This window comes from Xiphophorus couchianus, chromosome 17 (genome assembly GCF_001444195.1).
Source record: "Xiphophorus couchianus chromosome 17, X_couchianus-1.0, whole genome shotgun sequence".
NCBI classification, from domain to species: Eukaryota; Metazoa; Chordata; class Actinopteri; order Cyprinodontiformes; family Poeciliidae; genus Xiphophorus; species Xiphophorus couchianus.
In genome coordinates, this window is record NC_040244.1 from 2563092 (window position 1) to 2588782 (window position 25691).

Here is a 25691-nt window from a genome sequence, read left to right on the forward strand (position 1 = left end):
GTCGAACTTTAAAATGAATTTAGATGAGAATGTTTTACATCGCTGGGCGTCAGGATGCCGAGTTTCTGCTGCTTTCAGGATCCATGAGGACTTCAGGTAGGTTCACCACCAACGATCGACCATCACAAATATCAACCATATTCTAATTACGTTTGCATTTAAATGCTAATTTAATGACATCAGTTTTACTTATTTGAATTTTAAAAAACTCAGTATTTTAAAATACAGGTTGCAGCCAAGGTCCTGAATGTTCTTAAAGGGCCTGAGGCACTCTTTAACAAACTGTTAAAGTATTCATAAGTAGTCATCTCTGCATTCGATAAGTTCTTATTAATATTAGATTATTATACTATATTGAACATCTTTTCACATCCATCCCGGATTTCACAATTACTTTGATTTTTTAACATTTTTACAATCAAAATCAGAGTCGAGTTAATTTAGAAATATTTGAAAGAAATTTTGTCATTTTTGCACTTATGTCTGATATTACATTTTACTTTATGACGATAACTTAAAAAGTAAGAAATACTGCCGCCTACAGGTGGGAGTTAGTATCGCTTCATCTAATGTTTTTCACATTTTCTGCAGAACATTTGTAACAAATCCGCAAATGTATTGATTTATGAATTGATTATGTGTGATGTAATTTTTATCATCTATAGCCTAAAGGACCGTATAAAAAACTACGGTGGGCCAGATTTGGCCCACAAACCTCAAGTTTGACACATTTTAGAGGGATTTTTTTTAATGACAGACCAACAAGTAGCTTTAAAACTTATAACAAATTAACTTATAAAAATAATGTTTCAAAGAAAGACAGAAAACTCAGACATTTCTCTTCTTTTTACTATTCTTTATGTTGTCTGTCACCTAAAAAAACTAAAAGTTTGTTGTAATTTAATAAAATATGAATTGAATGAAAGGTTTGTGAATACATTCGCCAGCTTTTGCACATCAAATCAAAGTTTTGTGACTGAATCCTTTCTGTGAATGTTTTCCCTGGTCGCCACCTTTCCTCCCTCTGAAGCCGCCATCATAAAGCCTCGCGACGCTTTCACTGAATAATTCTCACAACGAACGCACCAATATTTACGGAGCTGAACTGATGCTCCAAACAAAAAGAAACTGTTTGCAAATGAAAACACCAGAGTTCAGACGGGTCGTATTTCTGCAGGTGAAAGGAAATGGAATAATGCAAATTCATCAAAGGAGGAAATAATTCACCAACTGAAAGAGGAAATAAATAAATAAAAAAATAAGTGTTGGGTTTTGAGCTAATGGAGGTTAAGAGCCAGGAGGGGAAACCAGCAGGTCCGATTATTTCCACACAAAAACGGTTCTAAAGCAACAACTGAGTCCAAACCTGAAAGAAAAATGTGCAAATTAATGTAAACATAAAATAAAACACTGAAATATAAAGAAAAAAAACATTTAGGTGAAAGTTTATAAGCATAAAGTTTACAAAACTAAACAATTAAGAAAATAATGTAGTTTATTTTAATCATGTTTAATAAATCAGTTTATGTTTTAGTTTTCTTTGCGATACTTGTGGTTTGATTGAGTAAAGATTACAACCTGCTAAATGTCATCCAGACATTTATGTATTTAGAAAATAACCAAGTTCTTCCTGTCAAAACTAAATAAAAACATGAACGTTTAATAACTAAAATCATTACTCCGACTCTGTATTAGAGGAATTGGATTTGAGTTTTGTTGTTTTCTAGCTGCTATGACGTCACCATGTACATCCTGCTTTTGCTCGCAGATGCAACAAAGAACATTTTTAAAAGCTGTTCTTTGAATCTATCTGAAAATAAGACGAAAAATCCAAATAAAGCCCCTCTGCGGTATGCAGGTAATTAAATTATAGTGGGGATCAAAGGAAGGCCGTTTATTCTCGTTTTTTTCCTCCATATTTCCGTTTCTGTTTGCTTTGAAGAGCTGAAGTGACTCACCGGCTTTGTTCGGTGAAATACTGCTGATTTTTCTGCTTATGTAATAACTCAGCTCGCTGGCAGCAGGCAGCAAAAACAGGAGAGTTCACAGCATGTGATGCAATGCTGCCATCTAGCGGCGGCGCTGCGGTACTGAAGGGAGCTCAGATCAGCTGCTCAGAACTTCCGGTCGGTGTTTAGGTTTAGGCGGAAGTGGGGGAAAGAATCGGGTTCATGCCCTGATGTGGAGAGAGTTGGGATTATAAACAGATTAGATTATTAATCAGATTACTGATCAGATTGTTTTGATCCAGCAAATATTAAAGGTTCTGGATTCACTGGAAGAACTGAACAACAGCAAACACAGAGAACATTCAGCTTTTTATCCATTCATCCTGTTTTCCAGGCTCTATATTTAAACCCTGACCTCAGTAGAAATACCTGATATTAAATAATGTGAAACTTTATTAACTAGTTAAACTTTGACTAAAAACTGGACTCAGAACTCTGAGAAAGTCTCTGACCTGCTTGGAAACATGTTGGTCAGTTTATTGTTCTGCTTCACCATATCAAACATTGACCTGGTTTAATATTAAACATCAACCTTCCAGCCTTTAAAATATCCTCCCTGGATACAATAAACCATTATATTTTAAATACTAGCTTATTCTACTGAGATTCAGCTTCTGGCTCCCTGGCAGCTGATGGACGTGTTCAATAAGGGAGAACCTGTGAAGTGAAAGAACGGATCAATCCAGAGTCAGATTAAATTAGATCGATGGTCTACCTGAGAACAGACTGTTTATTCTGATAATCCCTTTAATTTGATTTAATTCAGTTTGTTAAATTACAACAGAAGCCATATTTACACCGCTAAATATACCCAGAATGCTGTTCAGTTTAATATGTCAGTACCAGTGACGTGCGGTCAGGGGAGGCAGGTGAGGCAGTGCCTCACCAGCCATCATGGAAAGAAAGAAAATATATAATCATAAAGTAATTTAAATTGTTATATTCATCCGGTGGTTTGTACTCAAAAATATTTATTTTTCATGTAGCTTCACCAATTTTGATTTTTATTTGTTCAAAATCGCTGAATTTTACGGTGGCCGACAGGTGCAAATGCGCAGCAAAAGAGAAAACATGCAAACAAACAAAAAACACGCGCACAAATTAAATGCGGCAAGCAAGAAGCGAATAAAATGCAGCAAACAAAAAGACAGACGCAAACAAAAAAGAAAACACCCCCGAATGAAATGCAGCAAACAAAAAGAGAGACGCAAACAAAAAAGAAAACACCCCCGAATGAAATGCAGCAAACAAAAAGTGTTGAAAACGGAAGTGCTCCAGACCACTAGGGGGAGTCAAAGAAAATAGTATTCATTTCTATGGGACCAGATGCAAGATTCAAAGAAAGAAATTTGAAAAAAAGTAAAGGTACGTATAACTATATTTCTTTTCAGATACGCCGTCTTTTATAATATTATAGAATAACAGAATAATTTATGGGTAGCGTGATAGACTTTGTGTCAGTCATACCGTTCTGAGCTCGGTCTCGATTTTCTTTGACTCCCCCTAGTGGTCTGGAGCACTTCCGTTTTTCAACACTTTTTGTTTGCTGCATTTCATTCGGGGGTGTCTTCTTTTTTGTTTGCGTCTCTCTTTTTGTTTGCTGCATTTAATTTGTGCGCGTGTTTTTTGTTTGTTTGCATGTTTTCTCTTTTGCTGCGCATTTGCACCTGTCGGCCACCGTAGAATTTTCTTATTTTCCCATTGAAATGCTTGGAAGCGATGCCGGTGAGGCAGCAGCGAGCTCTGCCTCACCTTGGATTGCGCAACCCCTGGCTCTGCGCTGGCTGCTAAGCGGAGAGAGCATGTTGCTGTACGGCGTCAATAAAATGGTTTAAACAAATTTAATATGTGAACTTATTTCCAATAATTTAGCTTATGTATATAATGTACAGTGCTTTTTGTCACCAACTGTGTTTGTGTAACGTGTTTCGTGTAATGAGCGATTATAAACGGCAGAGAACAGGTTCGAGGTGAGGCAGGCAGTTCTCTTGCCTCATGGCAGGGGGCGCTCAAGATCCCAGACGTTCGTCTTGTTCACTCCTCAACTGCCGAGTACGTGACAGCGAGCTAGGCTAAACGATTCGGGAAGCAATAGAGATAGTGATTTTTTTCCTCTCGCTTATCCCGACTTTCGACATGGATGACTACATTCAAGGAAGGCTTTCTTCCCTGGCAGTGATCTCCATTGAGACAGAGAGACTTTTAAAACTGAAGGAAGATAAGGAGGACTTCTATCGCAAAGTGACGGATGTTTTTGTGCAGAAGGAGCGACGCATGGACTTCATTTATAAGTAAAGGTAAGACAGTAATAACATTTATTTTGTTTTGTTTTTTAAGGAAATGTGTGTTTTGTGAGCTACAGTTTGTATGTGTAAGGATGCAGAAGTGAAACATAACCTGTAAACTGCTGTCAATCTATGCATCTATTTGCAAATCTGATTCTGATGACGTCAGTGCCTCACCAGCTATGAACCTCACCGCACGTCACTGGTCAGTACTTATGAATCATCTGAGCTGAGGTGACGAGACAAAAATCCAAGACTGTTGAGGATGTTGGAAATGCGGTTCGAGCTTTTAACCAGCAGGTGGCGGTGCGACTCTGCCAACAGACGGAAGAAGAAGAACTGAACCAGTTAACAGGTGTTCTGAGTCCATGATGGTGAGTTATAAATGGATTTTAACACGTTAAAGCGGCTTATTGATTCTGTTTTATCACTTGGAAAGGTTGAAATAATTTGAGCTGAACTCCAGAATTCAAGAAACGTAATAAAAAATATCATTAATTCCACTTTAAAGTCTGATATTTCACCTGTACTGTTTAAGTATAAAATATTAACAAATATTCACATTTCAATTTTTCTAACTCTTTGAAGGCCACAGTTTTTTAATTAATAACAAAAGAAAACACAATTATTTTTAATATTGTGTCAGATTGGAATGAAATGTAAGCGCTTTCAGCCTTCCAGAAATATTTTTCCACTTTACAATTTTTTTGTTTTGTTGACAACCATCCTTATGACTTCATGGCTTTTTATGCCCAGGTCTTGAAAACTAACTTAATTGTACTAAAGGAAGCTTTATATTCAATTAAACTTTAAACTTTATTAAGGACTGTTGGGTAAATTGTATTACTAGTATTATCAAATATTCGTTGTATTATGTAGCCTTGTAGTTACATTTAGATAATGTTTACTTATATGCTTTTAATTCTTTTACTCTTAGTATAAGTAATGTTTCTGTGTGTTAAATAGCTCTGATTCCTTCCTAAGGCCTCCTTGGGAGAGAGAGAGGTGATAGATATTCCCAGCAGGACTCCCTGGGAGATGGAGGTGTTAGTTGCTCCCAGCAGAGTTTTACAAGCCTGACAATAAACTCTGCTCTGTTCTTCTTTGTGCTACAAAGCCGTTGCTTTGAAGATATACAACGTGTCCCATTCGACGTCGTGCCTGGAGCAAGAAGGATTTAGAGTGTAGATAACATGTGTTTAGTTAGTGATTGTCATTAGCACTGCAACTAAAATGCTTTGACCCCACCCCCTAGAGTTGCAGTGCTCTCTGTGATAGGGACTCTGAAAGCAATAAAATAGAGGAGCAGGCATATGTGTTTTCAGAGCGGTTGGAAATTTGAAACTGAAAGCACATCTCTGTCCGTTCTCCTCGCGAGAAACAAAGAATCTAACTCTCTTGTCTTTCCTGTGTGTGTTTAATGTGTCCTTAATAGGTATTTAGACCTGACAGGGACACAGTACCGTGGTCCATTGCAGAGAGAAAACAAAACTAATTATAATATTCATATAATAAACATTTACATGCATATATTCAAAATTATGAATATAAAATTATATTTTTGATGGGATATCAGTATTTCAACAACCTGGAGAATGTAGAACAGATTTATCCTATGAAAGATTTTTAATCTGTTTATTTTCAGTGTTTCTAGTCATTCTGGGTTTCTGGTTTTCAGTTTGTTGCCTTTCCACCCACAGAATCTTAAACTCTGACCAACGTGATGAAAAGACTTTTTGAACTTTGACTAGACCTTTACGATCCTTTATCTGAACAGTCATTTTTACCCTTAGTTCAGCTCATTTAAACTCTTAGAGTTACAAATGTTTCATTATCTTATTTTTTTTAAATGTATATGTTTTGTTTGTTTTGTTGCTTTAAAATAAGAAAACTTAAAGCTTTTGGGAAGACAGGAAGGATACAAAAAAGTAAATAGTAAAAGTAAAAAAAGCACATGGTTTCCAACTTGACATGAAAAGATATTTCTAAAATATATATGAAACCTTAAACAGGATTTAGTTATATCTTTATTTAAAAACAAAAGATGGTTATTTTTCATGTTTTTAAAGGTTCAGTCACCTGCACCTTTACTAATGAAGTGAGTTTTAAGCTAATTGTTTGCTCTGGATTGTGTTTTTTTTTTATGAGATGAAATTAGATTGCAATTGGTTTATCTCAAATTATTGTTTATCTTTCCCTTCACCTAAAATCACAATAAAATATTTAGAGATTTTACAGTTTTTCTACCCAGTGATCAACTTGAAACTAATTCCTTTAAATATTCCTGCCGTTCTTGTTACCTTCCACACATTTAAAGTTTTCTCTAAACAAACCAGGCTGCAGAGCTTGCAGGTGACACTGGAGATCAGATGTTGCAGATGTTGATATGTAAACAGCAACGCGGCGACCGGGACGCAGCGGTTCCTGAAACACAGAACCGACCCGGCTGCTCTGAGATGCAGAGATAAGAAAGTTTAAGCCGCTGATGGGAGAAGTTCACCTGGAGGCTAAAATCACAGCTTCCCTTTGAAATCTCTGCAGGGTTTTGGTTCAGCTTGAGGAGTTTCTATCTGTATCCCTTCTGGATGGTTTATTTCTAAATAACTATAATCTGCAGGGAGAACAAATTTAAGATTTAAAGTACAAGATTCCTCCAATCACTAGACACCAAATCAGTGGAAAGTTTCTTCTTAGCTCCAAACTTGTATGAATTGACGCACAGATTTGTCTGATTCTGAATTATTTACAGTTTTTCTTTCTGTTATGTCCTTTAAGAAATGGTGGGAAAATTATCTACAATATCTCTTTGAGAAATGTTGAATTGATAGCAGTTACAACATTTAATTTATAAAGCTTTTTTGAATTAAATTGTTTAATAGAAGACAATACTTAATTTTAAAAATTACATTTTATTTTTAAAAAGTGTTATTCATTGCTAAATGTCTAAAAATGTAAAAATAAATGAATAGAAAAAAGACTTAATTAATTTTTATTTTTTCAATAAAAATTCAATAAAATGTAAAAAAAAATCTAAAAATAAAAAACTGATTTAAATTTGTTTTTTTTTTTAAATAAAGGTAAATTTTTAATGTTTTATTTATAAAAATAAGTTACATAATACAAATAGTATTAATTTAAAAATAAATTAATACAAAAAAGGTATGTAGTTAACAAAATAATCATATTTAATAAAAAAATACTCATACAAATTATTATTTTTAAATTAATTTACAAATAGTATTTAATTAAAATATAGTTTATGTATTTATTTTTCAACAAAACACACGTTTTTATTCATGTTTTATATGTAAAAAAAAAAAAATTTTTAAATAAATGAATCCAAAAACTTGTGATGTAGAATGAAAAGGAACGAAAACTGGAGACTTTAGTGTTTTATTGGGAGGGATGAGAAGGTTTTTAGTTGAGCTGAGCAGGTGTGGAGGTTTCAGCAGGCGGGACTGCAGCAGGATCCAGCCGCTGGGATCAGACCAGCCCGGCGGGCGGCGCTTTCTGCTACCTGGCTGGGATCCTGGATCCTTCCCCCCCACACACCGACTTTCAGAAGTGCTCCGGACTTCCTGGTACGGGACCATGGATCCTCACCGCCAACACTCCAGGAATGAGAGGGGATTTTACCCGCAGGTGATGTGAAGCAAGCGGAGCCTTCGAGTTGGAAGCAAGGTGAGCGGGTTGGGAGGTCGCGGAGGAGTCGGAGCGGAAACTTGTCCGGATCCCCGACACCAAACGCGGCTGTCAGTCATCGAGGAGACCGTGGTGCTTCTGCGGGGCGGGATGAAGGCGGCGCCGGGGCTTTTCTGCTCTCCACCGGGGATCTGAATGGATTTATTCAGCTTGGTTAAATATGGTGCTGAAAATGTTATTCATGTGTTATTATTTAAACGTTGTACTTATTTGTATTCACCGAGGCCTACCTAGCCAACCCCCCACTGCTACCGTGGAGCTAGCGGAGTTACGCTAACACACTTCCGGTTGCAACCTACAAAATAAAAGTACTCTCAACGTCTTATCAACTTGGTTAATTAGCTGCTAATTGGGCTTAAACGAAGAATACATATTAACTAAATTATACAAGAAAAGATTAAATAAATATCACACAAATTTTATCTGAAATCAAGACTACATCCTAATCAAGAAACCTTTAATTATTAACTCCTGGAATACTGAAGGAGACATTTAATTTCCTGTTAGATTTATGACAGAGGTACAAAAAATGTCCAAAACATTTAGAGCAAAGTTCAACAATATGAGAGAATATTAAGGATAAGATAAGATTTATTTGTCATTGTCATCAACAGATTACAACGAGATTGAGATTTACTCGACTCGAGTTAAGATGCAGGTTATGTGTATATACATAATATACAAAGATAAAGAAATAAATAGTACAAAATGAGAAATAAATAGACATCAGAAGATGGTTGCAGCGCCTGGAGGTGTCGCAACAGAATAGACATTTATAACAAAGTGGTGTCAAGAGCAGAAGTTCTTATGCCTTTGAATTTAATACCAAAGGTTCTTAATTTTCCTGCAGACACAGTTATTATCTTATTTTAAAAATTAATGTTAAAGGAAAAGTAGCTACGCCACAAATTTAGCAAGTAGCAATAGTTGCCAATTAAAGTGGCGACTGAAGCTCACAAATTCAGGAATCTGAATGAACTTGGAAAAACATGGTTCCAAAGTGATTTATTAAAATAAAAAGAGAAACATACATATAATGTTTAAATAACTACTATAACAGGCATATAACTAAATGTTCTACAAAAACGTGCATGTAAAATTATCTGTTATGACACAATAGATATTAGGGAAGTTGATTTGGTTTATTTTCTTTTTAAGAATTTAGTGATTCATTCAAATGTAAAGACAAAAAACAAACAAACCCAAATGTTACATTTGACAGTTAGTAATTAATGATAATTATTATTTTTCTCAAATGACAGTAGGGGTCCACAGCAGGCAATTGTGACTTTGAATAGCAAATAACAGTAATTGTACTTCCGGTCCTGACTGGGCTAATTGTTGTACTTTTATTCGCTCCCCTGCACTGGACTCCATACAAAGTGCTCAACCAATCAGCGCCTCCCCTCGGATCCCTTCTTGCTTCTGATTGGCTGCGCTGGCCTGCCTGTCCTAGTGATGAGCTCCGAGCTGCTTCTGCTTTTCAGCGGTTTTTTTATGAAACAAGGACTGCAGTTGTTTTTGTTTTAAAGCCGGAATTCATGCGGATATCACCCGCGGTTATCGGAGGCGGCTTTTAACGGGACTTGGTTGTATAAAGTTGGTCATTATGGGATGTTTTCTGCTTCACGAAACGGGATAGTTACCTTTCGCAGCAAGGTATGTGAAGTTTGCGGAAATGCTAGCCGGTAGCGATTGGAGCTCTTTCAAAATAAAACGGACATTGTGTGGGAAGTAGGGTTTAATTTGGACAAGCTATATTTGTTTTGCTAGATATGCAAAGAAAATACTTAATACAATTAATGTGGTGATTTAAGATATAATTCACAGCGGCTTTTTGTCTTGTTTTGCTGATTAAATTTTTATTTTGAAAACTGCGGTAAGACAAATAACCTAATCGCTGCTAGCTTGACTCTGTCCTATTCTGCTTCAGGATAATGCGGCTTAAGGCAGATTTACAATTTGAAAACACAAGGTGTGTGTTGTAGCTTGGCTCAACCAGCTTTAAGTTTGCCGAGCAGTTAAAAGGTAAACAATCTACCGGAAGAAGGTTTAATTGCCTCTGTGATCGTTTTCTTCTCCAGGATGTCAGAAATCAGCACCACAAGTATGGATGTGTCAGGGTCAGACTTTCTGCTTCACCAGCTTTCATTTTCTAGCTTTGAATCATCGCAGGGATCAACTTCTTCCTTGTTCTGATTTAAAACTTTGATAAAATGCCAGAGAATCAAATCAACATAACTGGGAAAGTCAAGTCAGAAAAACAGCAGGAGGAATAAATTTACCATTATTAAAGAGAGTTTCTAAAACATTCCTGTGTGAACGCTTCCTAAACTGCCTTCAGGGTTTTTTGAAATACTTTAAAAGTGAGCTACATTATCATATTTTCCAATAATTGTCTGTCACAGAAAAAGCTGAAGGCAGTTTGTTGGGCTAAACATGTCAGGCTTCTGCTGTAAACAGACAGCGATGAAGATGAGAGGAACAGATCGACTCTTCATTCTCGGACAGTTTTGAGCTCTGACGAGAACAACGCTGCGTGTTTTCAACAATCTGACCTTTCCAAAAAACGAATCCTGCTGCGTTTTGTACGACGTGGCATTTTAGAGTTCCATACACTGCCCTGCAAAAATATTCAGCTCAACTTTTACACGTTTGTGTTCAGCTGCAGATAAAAACCAAAATAAAGCAAACACTTAGTCATTTCAAACTATCAGCGCCAAAGTGTAAGCAGTCATGCATAAAATGTTATTGTAATGATAGAAATTAGGATATATTGGCTGCAGATTGGATCTGAAGTTGTTTTCACCAAAGAGAATCTGTTATCAATCTCTGCATTCCTGCTGCTTATCTCTGAAAACGCAACATACTCCCCTTAGCTCGGTAATGACCTCATTTTCTGGAGATAAGAATTAGTTTAAAGTGTTTTTTTCAAATGCGAAACAGTCGACTTGTAACAACAGGAAGGAAAACAAAGAAATGTGGATGAATTATTGTTTTATTCAGTAAGAAAATGGCAAAAAAGGATTTTTGAAACCAACCTAAACCTGCGTGAAGCTTGTAAAACAATGAAATAACTTTGATTTACAACATGAACCAAAGCCAGAAACCAGTCAAATCAGGAACTTGATTTAGTGGTTCCAGTCTGACAACATGAAGTAGGCTAAAAGGTTTCAGAGAGAAACAGATCAGCAGAAGAACAGCAGTAAATCCACATCTGAATGTTTTGTAGTGAAATAGCCCTGTTGCAATAAGAAATAAATCAATTAATCCATTAATCTTATGATAAATTAAAACAATGTCTGCGTTATTTATCATTTTTCTGTTCTGTCAAAAACTGGCTGATAAGAGTCTTCAGTCTGGTTCTTTGGTCTCAACTAAACCTTTTTTTAAGGATTATTTTTGTTTCCACAGACTTAATAATCCATTTTATTTGTTGTTTCTGTTATTTTGTTTATTTATTTGGATATTTAAAATGTTAAAATCTTAAATGTTCATTAGAATTGAAAGTTTATTTATCTTTGAGAATGTTTTCTTGTTTTATTATGTCATTACTATTATATTATTTAAAAATGGTCTTAAAACAACGATATTATCGTTTATCACAATAAGCTCTGGGACAATTTATCATCCAGAAAATGTAGTTATTGTGACAGGGCTAGGCCTAGTCAAAGTCTGGAGGTAAATACGGGACGAGACATGTTGGTTTGGATACGTTTTTGTCGTCATTCCAGTCAAACATCAGGTTTTAAACGCAGCAGTTTCATCTGAGCTCTTACTCTTGAATAAGTAATCAAACCCTGACGCCCCTCGTCCTCTGGGCGCCCTGGACCGGAGCCGAGCCCATCTGAGGCTCCGTGACGGACAGGAAATGGAAAAAGCTGACAGTCGTCGGGGTCAGCCGCTGCAGATTAGTTCATCTCCTCCTCCAGTTGCTTTTCAATCTGTGCTGCAGGGTCTGCAGAGCTGCTGCAGACAATTGAATCAACCCGACCATGTGTGTGTGTGTGTGTGTGTGTGTGTGTTTTCCTGTTGAAAGGGCAGTGGATTTGCCCGTTTGTCACATGGCTTCCCAGACTCTCAGGGTCCGTTTCGTAGCAACAGAACCTTCCATCCAGAACTTGTCAAAGTTCTCGTCTGAATTTTACTTTTTGTCTTCAAATTATTTGTTTTTCTTGGTTTTGTATTTTGCAGACAGAAAATTCATCCATGATTCTTAGTTTTCCTTCCTGTTGTTGCAGTCGACGTGGAGGAAGGTTGATTTGGTGTCTGTGCTGAAGTGACTGGATGTTTTTGGGTCATTTTTCTGGTGAAAACGCAGAAAAAAACGACCCAGTTCAACCTGGATCACGGATCATTCGCTGAGCTTTAAAGTTTGGTTTTTAATCCAAGAGCCATTTGGAGTCTAATCTAGGGGAAAATGTCGTTTTCAAAGAATATGTTTGTGATGGGCGATACATTTTTGGTTTTTGAAGATTTAATTTTTTGAAAATCTGAATTTGTTTTCATCAGCATACTCATTTTGTATTTGAACTTTTAGGTCAACTCTATGATGAACCAAGCTATATTTTTTAATTTTTAATTACAAGAACAATGTCATAATATTACCAGAATACAACAGAGTTGAAATAATATGAGAATAAAGTAATAATTTTATGAAAACTCCAACATGAGAAATAAACAATGGGAATCAGGAATGTCAAACTCCTTGTGAAGTGAAAGTTTTACAGATAATAGTTAATAGAAATAGTTAATCTTTTACCGCATTAGCATGAAATTATTACTGAAATAATGAATTAAGTGACATCAGACGGCCGTGGCGTTGGGCTTTAATGGCTGCTGATCCTCTGACTCGCTGCGGCTCCGGATGCTGACCGTCCTGCTGGACTCTGGAGGAGATCCAGCCAGTTTGTGTTTGTGCTGCTCTGTTTCTGATCCGATGCGTCCGTTTGGGCCGGTTTCTGATCGGTAGCGGCTAACCCGCACTGTGAGAGCAGGAGCTCCACTTCTCTCACTGAACCAAAGCGGTTCTGTTTCTGCTGGACTGGACGACCTTCACCTCTCACAGGAAACCGTATAAAAGCCGTTTCCTTCCTTTAATTTAAGAGCCTGTAGAAGATTTCATTGTGATGTTTTATTGCAGCTTGAGGAAGTTTGAAGTTCAGTTCATAAAACCTGAAGCTGTTTGACTCGACGCGGGGAAATGTGTCGTCATTCTGGATATGAATGCGCTTCACTAAAATATTTCTCCTTTCTGTGTCTGCTGAAATCACGAGTCTATTTTAAGCTTTTAGCCTGAAACTGGTTCTGTTGGGGGTTTCTGGCAGGTTTGGTTCTTCTGCAGACGCTTTGCTCTGATTGGTTGATGAGGTGACTTTTATAAAGTCACACAGTTTACACCATGTTGTTCAAAACTATTTAGTTTTAAATCTTTAAGTTGGAGTTAGCATGCTTAGAGCTAACTAAATATTTAGCTAGCTACTTATTTATTAATTTACAAACAACATTTTTGCTAGCCAATTTAAATATTTAGCTCCAAACTAAATATTACTAAAGTAAACATTTAGTTTGAACCTAATTTTTCATAGTTCAGATCAGAGAGGCTTTAAATGAGTTGCTGTTAGTCATTTAAAAAAAAGGAGTGAGATCAGACATTTGGAGAAAACGCCAACCTGGCAGGAAGTGTGGAAAGTAAAGTTTGTTGTGGTGGCAGGTCTCTGCGGTATCCACACTCTGTGACGGGTTGAAATAGTCCAGCAGTGCAGCTCAAATTCTCCAAAAAATCACTTTTGCTTCACAATCTTCTGAACTTTTTCCTTCCACTTAACTTTCCATTATTATGTTAGTCTTCCCCATTAAGGTTTAGGCCATAAGAAATAAAAATAAAACAACTTAACTAGAATTGAATATTTATTATCATTTACTGTATATAATGAATAAAATCATATTTTTTTTAACCTAAATAAAGATTTATTTATTATTTTTTCAGTCCTTCACATCTGCTTCGTTTCTCCGTCACCTGCATCCTTTCCCTGCAGCGATCAAATTACCCCCATCACCACACGCCGTCCTCAGATTACTGTAATCTGGTCCGGAGTATCGGCGCGCCGCTAACGGCTCCAACACACAGCGGGTAATTTACCCGCCGACATTTCTGTCCCCGAGAAGGCGGTTGTTACCAGAAACTCGCCTTCACTCAGCCGAGGGAAGCCATGTTTGTTCTCATAACGCTGTCCAGACACAAAATCTGAACACAAAGTTCAGATTGAATCTTTGTTCTACGGCAGATTAAAGATGTTTCATGTCTTTAGGAATCAAAGTTTTGGTGATTTTGCTGTCAGAATGATTCTGGTTCTGGTTCCTCTGCAGGTCATGAGTTCCTCTCAGAAGGACCCAGTGGAGATCAGCCTCACCTGCCCCACCCAGGCCTCGTCCTGCCCCCCGCCCCCGCGCTCCCACCATGAGTAAGTGGGACCAGTTTGATGCTCTGACTGATGCTGGTCCAAAAATCTGGAAATCTGAGAACATTTTTCAGTTCAGGTTTTATTCTGTTCTGAGTTTTTAGCAGTGAATTCTGACACAGCGAAAGTTAATAGAAGCTGCCTAGAAATATTTATCACCGTTTTGATGCAAAAAATACTCAGTTATTTATTCCTTGTGGAGAATTTCTACTCTATTCTATTCTACTCTACTCTGTTCTGTTCTGTTCTATTCTACTCTACTTTACTCTGTTCTACTCTGTTCTGTTCTACTCTATTCTATTCTACTCTATTCTACTCTACTCTGTTCTGTTCTGTTCTATTCTACTCTACTTTACTCTGTTCTACTCTGTTCTGTTCTACTCTATTCTATTCTACTATATTCTACTCTACTCTGTTCTATTCTGTTCTACTCTATTTTACTCTGTTCTGTTCTACTCTATTCTATTCTACTCTATTCTACTCTACTCTGTTCTATTCTGTTCTACTCTATTCTACTCTGTTCTGTTCTACTCTATTCTATTCTACTCTATTCTGTTCTGTTCTGTTCTATTCTACTCTACTTTACTCTGTTCTACTCTGTTCTGTTCTACTCTATTCTATTCTACTATATTCTACTTTACTCTATTCTATTCTGTTCTGTTCTACTCTATTCTATTAGCTCACTTTGGTTGAGACTCATTTGCAGTTTTTCTTGCTGAATATCTGATCAGTTCTCAGGTTTAAATCTGGCTCTGAAGCTGTTTCAGTGATCCGGTTCTGGTTGGTTCTGGTTCTGGTAATGATCAGTTTTCTGAGTGAAAATGTTTTGGAAAACGAAACTTGATAATGAAAATAGACTTGTTCTCTGGGAGAGAAATATTGTTCATTCATTCATTCATTCATTCTACAGGCATTTCTGTCATAGATTCGTATTAAAACTAATTTCTGTTTTAATAGTTTCTCTAATAAGAACCAACAACTCTTGGAATTTGAGTTGAAAAGTTTCCTTTTAATGTCAGACCAGAACTCGTTCACATCCGGTTCTGATCCGGATCATCAGGTCTCAGCTCAGCGCTGCGTTGGAAACCCTTCACATGTCGTTTCTCCTTTTGCTGTTTTTGGCTTTTCAGTGTTACATTTTTCTGTTTCTGGTTGGTTTTATGTGTCACGGTCCAGTTGTTCAGTGTTTCCCTCCAGGACTGCAGCTCTGGGAGGTTCTGCTGCCTCTGACATCATCCTGCTGCTGCTGCAGTATCTATTATCACTGTATCTATTACAGTAGAGCAGATATTTATTACTGTATCTATGCAGTATCTATTATTACTTCATGATTAAGATTATTAAATGTTTCAGCTTACAGAAGCTTCAGAAACAAAGTCTTAAATCATCTTTGTTTCATAATCAAACTTTTGTCCTTCCACTTAACTTTCCATTAATATGCATGTATTGATTCAGCCATCTTAGTCTTCCCCGTTAAAGGGACAGTATTGTGTGTTTTCCAGACACATGGCAGCCATTTTATAGCAGGATCAAGTAATTATGTTACCTTCAGTTGATATAAAAATGCTACATATTTCAAAGAAATGTAACTTCTGGATTTATCGCCTGTCTCTTTAAAAACCGCCGCTCTGTCTGAAGCTCCGCCTTCAGGAAGTCATCCCAGCATGGCTCCTCTATTAACCCTTTAACATCTACACCATGTGTTGCTAAGTCTCATAAAATCCACTAATATTTTTGGTCAGAATTTGACAAAATGTAAAAAGTAGCGTCCATCTTGTTTTCATCTTGTTTTCTATAAAGCGTCGACTGAAACTGGAAACGCTGATTAATAAATCAACAAAACCAACGATGATTTTGTTGCTTTAATGTGAGCTGAATGAGCTCAGCAAGCAGATCTGAGGAAAGGTCTTTCATGTCCTCCATTATTCATCCCAACCTTTGATGGACTCGCCTGGAGACGCTTGACGATGTTGATACCCTGAACTAATTACCTTAATTACCCCCCAGCAGCACAGAGAGGGGGAGAGCTGGCTCACTCTGCTGCTAATGAGACTCTTAACGAGGTCGGATCCGATTGGCCGGGGCTTCTACGTTTTTATGAGGATCAGCAGAAGAGAAGTTAGAGGTTCATATTGGAGCCGGTTCTGATTCTTCTGCACTGCAGGAATAGAAACCAGCAGCTTCAGTTCAGGATTTATGATCATGTTTGGTTCTGGTTCTGGAAACGCCACTGAACCAACCATCTGGTTCCTGAAGAGGTCCAGTTGGTTCATATCTCACCCAAAACCGTTCCTTAACTTCCAAAGCCTGTAGGAAGTTTTCACTCCCATTGAAGTTTCAGCTTTTTTGAATCAATCAGGAGCAAAAAAAAGATTTTTCTGTCAAAGAAAACTCCGTGAAAACTGATTTCTGTAACATAAAAACAATTAAATAAAATATGTGACATAAAATAAGTCGTTGCATAAATATTCAGTATTTAGTGTTTACACCTGGATTGGTTTTAGTTTTCCTGCTAAACTGTTCAGCTGTGAACAGGTCTGGGCTTTGACTAGGCCACTGCAGAACCTGCACCTTGTTTTCGCTCAGCTGTAGCTAAATGCTTCGGGTCGTTGTCCTGATGGAAAATAAATGTTCTCTGTCTGACATGATGCTGCCACCGCCGTGCTTTACGGTGTTGATGGAGTGTTTGTCTGATGAAGCTCCATTTTGGTCCCATCAAACCAGAACAACCTGAGAAATGAGGAAGAGACGCTTTGTATCGTTTTGTTGGAGTTATGTAGAATAAAACCAGTTTATATCAGTTTTACTCTTTAAATGCTTTTAGATCACAACAGAGACACAAGTTCTTTAAAGATGTGTATTGAATCTGTTAAGGTTTTACTTTAAAAGTGCAGGATTGTACTTTAATATCACTATATGGACTCAGTAGAAAGTTAATGACAGCTCTGTTGGTTATTCTGTCCAGAAAACAACCAAACTAAACTCAGGACTCCTTTCTGTTGATTAAAAAATGTCAGAATGAAGCTAGAAGTTGATCTCCTGCATGTTGTAAATCATCTAATGTGACATTTTGAGGCGTTTCCTTCAGTAGGAGGACGGTTTGTAGGTCAGACCCACCGATCTGTCCTTCACCTAACTCACACCTTCCTCCCAGCCTGTCGGAGGCAGACGGATGTCAGCCGGTGCGTCTGGCTGCAGTGGGCTGTAATTATCTGCTGCTCAGCCTCATCTGGTCTCCATCTGCTCGACTCGGCCGCGTTCGCTACGCTGCAGCGCTCAGACCAAACAGGTCATTACGCCTTTCCACAAAAACCTGTAGCTCTGATTAAAAGCTAGAAAACACAGGAGTATCAGATACGGTCAAAGTCTCAAAAAATATCACAAAACCACAAATCCAACCCGAAACCTGGGCAGTAATTACAAAACTATAGTACAAGATTTACAATACTAGAAAAAAGAGCAATAATACTAATCGATATTTAGAAAAAAACTATTTATAAAATCTAAATGATTAAAGTTCATTCGTATAGTGAAACAGCTCTAGTTCCTTATGCAGCCAAAAACAAACAATTACCAGAAAACATTCAAAAATTGTTTAAAACTAATTGACAATTTATAAGTTAATAAGTGAATCAGAGTTTTAAAATCTGCAAATTCGAAACTATTCAAATAAAATTAGAGTCAAACTGTGGAATAATTTGAAAATTGAGCAAAATCCCAATTGAAACTGTTCATAGAAAAATATTATTATTAATATAATTACTGTTTATTGTTATTAGTGTTTTTGTTAGTGATGCAAGTTTTGTTTATTGGTGAAATTTAAAGAAATAATCACTGTTAATGTAATTAAAAATAGATACTCTGTTGATAGGTTTAGTCAGGTGGATAAGGACGAGGAAAATTAAGCAAAATAAAAGTTTTGACCTGATTTCATGCTGGAAATATTAACAAACAAAACATCTGGAGTCATGTAGAGATGACGTCCTCTACATGTGAAGATGTCTGCAAACAGATGCACAATTATACAACCGTACGTCTTTGAAAAGCAGAAGTAGAGCCTTCTGCACAACCAAACAGAATGATGCAGTAAGTGTCTTGTCTCTTGTCTTGTCTCTATGCTGCAACTGCGAAGTAATTTCCCTGCTGGGATGAATAAAGTACTTCTATTCTATTCTAAGTAGTTTCTGGATGGCAAGTCGACAGCAAAACGGTTGTCTTTTCCAGCAGCCATTGTACCAGCTGACCGAACTCTGGTTGCTAGGTAACGGCTCATTTTCCAGACACCAGAAATCATAAACCTATTGGCCAAAAACAGCAGTCTTTGTAGTTGGTGTTGTTTTAGAAGCAGTGGAGACCCGACTGGGAGAATAAAAACGTTCAAAATGTGAATTTAGTGTATTGGGTCCCTTTAAGGCTTCAGACGGTTTGTTTTGGTTGTTTAGTGGGGGTGTGCTGCTCTCAGCTGAGCCTTTTGTGCTTGTTGTGTTGGGTAGATGTCGGCTGAAGGGCCCAACATGTCCCTGCAGCTCCTGTCATTCAGCATCCTACTCACTGCAGCTCCAAATAACTCCTCCACAGTTCCTCTCTAATAGCACCGCTGCTAATGCGTTTATGCAGCAGTGGTTGTTATGGCTGCCTCTTCATTTCCAAATTGCTCCCTGGTGTTTCCAGTTATTTTTGCTTTGTTTTTGTTTGCACGGCTGCACTCGGAGGCCTCCTCTGACACATCTCAGCCCAGAGTGACTCAAGTCTGCTTGCTAGGAAGGTTGTAACTGTTGGGAAACATCTGAGGAAAGAGGCGGCTGCACCAGTCGGGCGGGTTCCTCCTTGCCTCCACCAGGATTTATCCCCTCCAGCATTCCCTGCTGCCAATTTGAACTTGAATGAGGATTAGCAGGTTAAAGGTCAGAGCAGATTTCCAACCAGATGACACATTGAAGTGCACAGTAGCAACATTAGAGGGTTTTTTATAACTGTTTTCCCAGCAGCAGCAGTAAACCTCTTTTTTTGTGGTCGGTCTTTCCAGAAACCGCCTTGTTTTGCCAGCTGTTTTATCAGCGTGGCACAGATTCCTCTGAAGCAGAAGCTGTGGAGATGTAATTCACTTACTGCAGAGCATAAACCTTCAGATTGATTATCTCTCCTCGGAGAGTTTCCTCCCATTCTTCTTTAAAGCCACACGACTCGGCAGCAATCTGAGAGGAATCTGTCCTCTGAAGCCTGAGCTTCTGCACAGCGGAAACCGCTAGCTGGTGATAGCAGAGCAGAACGAAGGTTAGGGGGTAAATACTTTTCCACACGGTGCCAGTTTGGTGTGGATAGATTATTTTTCCCTTATCACATTTTTACAAAACATTTTATATTTCCTCAGGTTATCTTTGTTCAATATTAAAATGTGTTTAATCTGAAATATTGAAGTGAAAAATTGAATAAATGTGTATTATAATTACTCAAATGTGGGCGCCGTTAGCTAAAACGCTAGCCTCGTTAACGAGCTACAATGACATAGTATTTAGCAGAAACTAATGCTAATGTGCCAATTAAAATGTTGATCCCATTTTGTCTCGGGAACAAATGCTACAATGTAGTATATCGCCCCTTACAGGGGCGAATTTGTCATTACACGGTTTGTTTGGTACAGATGTTTCACTCATAGTTTCAGTTTCATATTTGTTGAGTATTGGTAATTCTGTTCACAGTGATCAACAGTAGGGCTTCAGAAAAGAGAGAATGGGAAGACAGGAAAGAGAACAGCAGCATCACCACCTTCAAAATAAGAGCATGAATAGGATGATAAACTTTATTCAACTGTTTATACAACAGCTAATTGAATTAGCGCTTTAGAATTTACCCTGAAAAATAATTTAGGGGAAGCTAAGCACGCTAATCATTTCCAAAGCTAGCTTAGCTATTAGCGGATTAGCAGCTTAGCAGAAATGTACCCACTATTGTAATTTCAGAGACCATTCCTTTTCCTTTAAATGTTTTATGTGACGTTTGAAGACTGGAAGCTGCAGGTTCTGACCCAGTGTCTGAAGTGAAGAATGCTGTTTTTCCAGCTTCACTCGTTGCGTTGGATGTCAAACGATGTGCTAAAGGTGTGATTGGTCGGTCTTACAGGAAGGAAGCTCTGCTGGAGTTATCAGGGCAACAGAAGGAAGCTGCACCAGTGACCCCAAACCTGTTGAACCATGAGCAAACCGAGGCTCCAAACCCTGGGATCCATGACTAAAGTCAAATAAAGTCAGAAATGTTCCAGAGTTCAATGGAAGGGACTTAGAAACCAGAAGAGTCGGATCTCTGGAGGGATGTTGGCCAACTCCTCGGTACAGAAACATTTAGTTGTCTTTGGTTCTGGCATGCAGCTCAAAGTTTAGTTTCCTTTACAGAAGCAGGTTTTGCAGCGGGTGTGACTCTAGTTTAAGTTTCACTTTGTTTCCATTTAGAGTCCTGGCTGTGGTCTGTTTACCTCCATCTCCACTCTGAGTTGTCACAGAAATGAGTTTAATGTACTGCTGCAGCTGATGATTATTGTAGTAATCAGTTATTCTCACCATTAATCAAGTAGTTACATAAAAAAGCAGATTTTTTTATTTAACCACTTCAGCTTATTTTATATATTAGAAAAAAGATGAAAATAAGCAATTTTATCCTTTTTTTCCAATAAGAAAAGAAACATTTGATATATTGATTACTTTTTAATTTAATAAATGGATGCAAAAGCTCATTAATATTGGATTTTATTTTATTTGTTTACAGAATTTAAAGCAGGTGAAGCTAAAACTGCTACTTTAGTTCAGTGTAGAACTGATTTAAACAGCCTTTTTCTGAGTCTAGCGATTAATCTACTAAATCAGTTGACGATTATTTCAATAATCGATTAATCGCGACCAATCGGTTTAGCCCTAGTTCAGTTTCTACCTGTGATGGCTTGAAAAGATGCAGTAGAAAATAAACTGCTGCTCAGAAAGCAAAAATGGATCGACAAAATGTCAAAAAATCTTTATCAACAATTAAAATGATCTCAAGTTGTTAGAAATTATTGTCATTGATTAATTGGATCTTGTGTGTCTGTTTGATAAATTTGGTAACAGCAGCAAATTCCCCATTAAACTGGTAAAATAATAACACAAACAGCAGTTTTATTTTTATCTCTTTAAGCATTGTAACATAAATATTTACAAACATTTATTGTTTTTATTGCTTATTTTAATTTCTGAACTCCACTTGCTGATCCATCATCCTAACTTTGGGAATTTAGATGCTTTTTAACTGGAAAACGTTTAGATTCAGGATTATTTTTGTCAGAATCTGTTGAGTGTTTAAATTTTCTCTACATCTGATGCAGCTTTTAAAGAAAGGAAGAGTGAAAGGAGCCTGCGCAGTTTTCCTGTAACGCTGAATGTTTGGATGAATTTGCTCTTTAATCTCGGTGTTTGCTACATTTCCAGCAGACCTTGAGTGTTAGTCTCGGTTTCTGTGGACTGAGGAACAAACGTGTTATCAGGCCATAAAAGGATAAAATCGAGCTTTTATTACAGCTGAAACTCCCTGCAGATTCAGGGAAACTAAACTGAAGGTAATTCAGCTGCAGATGTTTGAGTAAAAAGCTGAAACTTTGCTACAGATAATAAAAAACACCTCAGATTGGAGCTGCAGCTTGTTTCCTTCACCCTTCACACAAACAGAGACGTGTTTCCTCTCCGCAAGCCGTTCATGGTCGCTCTGTATTTGGTTGCCATGGTGAGCCGAGCAGCTCTGCCGTGTTTTTATCTGCTGTCCTCAGAAAGTTTGATCCATCCGTCCTCAGTGTGGAGACGTTGGACAAGCTGCGTCTTGCAGACCTGAAGCTGGTGTTGTAATTATTCCAGCGTCAGAGCGAGTTGGTCCTGAAAAACACCCAGGAAACACGGCAGAGCAGGAGGAACTCACTCTGATGTACCGCCAGAGATACAAGCACAATAATTACAAACTACTGACAGGACCGAGCGCACGGCCGTGAGGAACTCCACAGCAGGACGTTTAGGTTGTAGGAAGCCGTTACTACATATATTACATAAAAAAGATTTTAATTCAGAAATGATTCATAATAAAATGGGATTGTGTTTAAATTTATTTAGGAACTCGATGAAGTTATAATTCTCAGAAAATTCTGTCCTGATCTTTTTTCCTTTTGTATGTTCATTAAGACAATAGTTTTGTTTCATTAAGACAATAATTTTGTTTCTTTTAAAACTTCTACATTTATATACGCTGTGCTTTTCTCTTTGTTTTTGTTTTCACAGTTCTAGATTTATTATTCATGTGTTGGATGAATGTAGCGACTTTTCAATGCTCAATTATAGAAAAACGTGAAATAAAAAAGCTGCTTGCTTTGAGCAGGAAGTGACACGGGGGCAGGCAAACAGGAAGTGTGCCAGGCAGAACAGCAGGACAGGAAGCGGGAAAGTCGGAGTGAGGAGGGAAACGTGGAGTCAGCGCTTCAGATAGCATTTAGCTTCCCTTCAACATTTAATGGACGTTATGAATGATGGCTGCCGAGCAGATTGGTTCGTTTTTCACCTCAGATATGACAGAAAATAAAGGTGAAGGAAGTGAAACGTGATTGTTATCGTAAAAGCTTCCATTTTTCCTCCAGAGGCTTTTATTTTGAAATCTTCAGCAGATTCTGTGGAAATGCAGATTGTTGCGTATCGATTCTGTCTGGTTGAGGGAGGACAAAAATAAGTGCAACTAAAACATCCAGACTCTCTATTCTTCTGCTAAAAAGCTAAATAAAACCAGTGGAATGGTTTAAATTATTAAGACATTTTAATATTTTAGATTGAAACTTTTAAAGAATATTTATGAGAATCCTGGGGGAAATAATACGCAAACATATCAGTTCTGGCAGATATAAACAGATATTTACTGATTTTAGCAATCGGAAAAGTTAAAATACAGAATATTAAATGACTTTCAGCCTGGTTCTGAATTGGCCTGCAGCCAGTACAGAACTGACTGCAGTTGGTTTCCAGCTGTACCTGAATGCACCACGAGAGCTTTCAGTTCTGGCTGAATGCAACAGGGAGCTGGACTTTCTTTTAGTACCACTGATGTTCATGTCATCATCTGAGGAGTAATTAGGAGACACAATTAAGCAATAATAACAAATATTACATCAGCCCAATTTAAAAAAAGATATTTAATTCAGAAATGCTCCATAATGGTCACGTAGAGTGCTGTATGCATATTCATGGAAAGTTTGGTGGAAGGAAAATAGGTGCCTGTAGGAACCTTTTGAACACTTTTTTCTTTGATTTTTTACTATCAAAATCTTGGGTTTTGTGGCGCTACTTTATGAATATTTGCAATATTTTTTCCCCATGAAATCCAAAAATCCACATATTGAAGAAAAACATGAGCAGACGCATATTAACTCTTTAAAGAACATAGATAGCTCGATTTTGGTACTCGCCATTTTGATAACGGACGGAAACTTAACAAGATGGCTGAGGCAGCAGTGGGTAGAATTAAGAAACACTGCCACCTGCAGGTGGGAGTCAGCATCACTCAAACCAAATGTTTTTTGGTTTTGAGAAACATTTGCGAGGAGAGGAAGTTGTTAGAATCCAGAGGAGAGCAGGAAGAAACATTCCTGATGTTTAAACATCCATCCATCCATCTGTACATCTGCTCATCCATCCATCTATGCATCCAACTATTGTCTGTCCATCCAACCAGCTATCGATTCATCCAATGGTTCGTCGTTTTCACTTGTCCATCCATCTATCCATCCTGACTTATTAGAATAATTCTGAGATAAGATAAATGGAATATTTTATGTTTTTAACAAAGTAAAAAATCCAGACATTGAACCTAAACTCAATAAAACCAGTAAACTAGTTTAGATCTGAAGAGTCCTGGATGGTTTTTAGAAATATAATTAATTACCTCTGTGTTTTTAACGTTGTTCCGGCTCTAGTTTGATCTGTTTTCACTCACCTCCGTCATCCTGACCTCCAGCTGTAGATTAAAACACACCGACGGATTCTCTCCCCTTCCAATCTGCTGAGGAAAATCTGATGAGAATTTATTGACCTGCTGATTGTTGGTCGGCTCCGTCCTGCTTCCTCTCCCGGTCGAAACTCGATCCATTTCGCCTCAGGAGGCCCGCTGCCCGCTCCGCTCTCATCCAGACCTTCAGCCGATCCTCTGGAGATGCAGATTGATTGATTCTGTCTTGTTGAGGCTTGAAAGAGGCGGATAAAAATAGGTGTAGCTCGATGGTTCCCTCACATCCACCTTTTTGCCTACTTCGTGTTGACAGAAGGGTTCTGTTTAATTTTCTTGAGACAATTTGCACTAAAAAATCAGTTTAATCAATAAGTCCTGATTTAACGAGGAGGGCGATGACCTTTTCCTGGTTGGTTGAAAACTTCCAGATATTCACGTTGAGTTGGGAGAGAATTTTTTTACTAACAGTGGGAATATTTTACTATCTCACGATTTTATCCAAGATCAATTTTTAATCCAAATGAGTATTAGAAATGATTTCTGGGTTAATCTATTGAAAGACTGGGCCGGTTAAATCTCTTTCATTTTGTAGTTTTTGCGTTTGTGTACCGTCTCCATGACGACTACACGATGTGCCACATAGTTACAAAATGGATGCCGACAGACTGCGGATTAGTTTTATTATTTTTGTATATCGATTCTGAATCGCATTGAATGAGTCCTGACTCATGTGAGTCGACTTTAACGCACCACTAGGGGGCAGTAGAGGTCCGTTTAGCCTGGTCACAATCACACATTTAGCTGGATGATAAATTGTGCCATAAATTATTGCGATAAATGATAATATTATCATTTTGAGACCATTTTAAACTAATTTAACACTACATTATTAAAAACTTTAATTTCTACAGACCATTTCACACCGGAAAACAATTTAAAAATCCAAAATAAACAAACGTGAATTATAAAATCTAAAATTGCATTTAAAGAAGAATAATAATCATTGAGCTTAGACAGGAAAAAGTGGCAGGAAGTGAAAAGTAAGTACTTCATACTGGTTGTTAAATGTTTGCAGCGTTTATCAAAATGGCGGCTTTGCATCTACATTAAAGGGAAGAATAACACTATACATTTTTTATTATTTGAATTTATTGTGTGTGTAATTGATTTATTGCTTATTCCTGTTAACATCTTCGTTCCTATTGGACCGCCCATAGAAAAATAGATTTATACCAGAA

The 25691-nt window shown here is 37.5% G+C and overlaps 2 long non-coding RNA genes across 2 annotated transcripts in view; one reads left to right on the forward strand and one right to left on the reverse strand.

Annotated features, from left to right (window-relative positions):
- Positions 1 to 7615: 7615 nt before the first annotated feature.
- The window catches only part of LOC114160615 (uncharacterized), a 33167-nt gene continuing 15091 nt past the window's right edge, over positions 7616 to 25691 (forward strand). The window contains exons 1-2 of the long non-coding RNA XR_003598806.1: positions 7616 to 7975; positions 14366 to 14460. This is a non-coding gene — a long non-coding RNA (uncharacterized LOC114160615). The remainder of the gene's footprint in view (positions 7976 to 14365; positions 14461 to 25691) is intronic.
- LOC114160616 (uncharacterized) lies at positions 7672 to 8284 on the reverse strand. Its single transcript, XR_003598807.1, has 2 exons — positions 8227 to 8284; positions 7672 to 8127 (listed from the first exon to the last, which is right to left on the reverse strand). It is a non-coding gene; the product is annotated as an uncharacterized LOC114160616 (long non-coding RNA).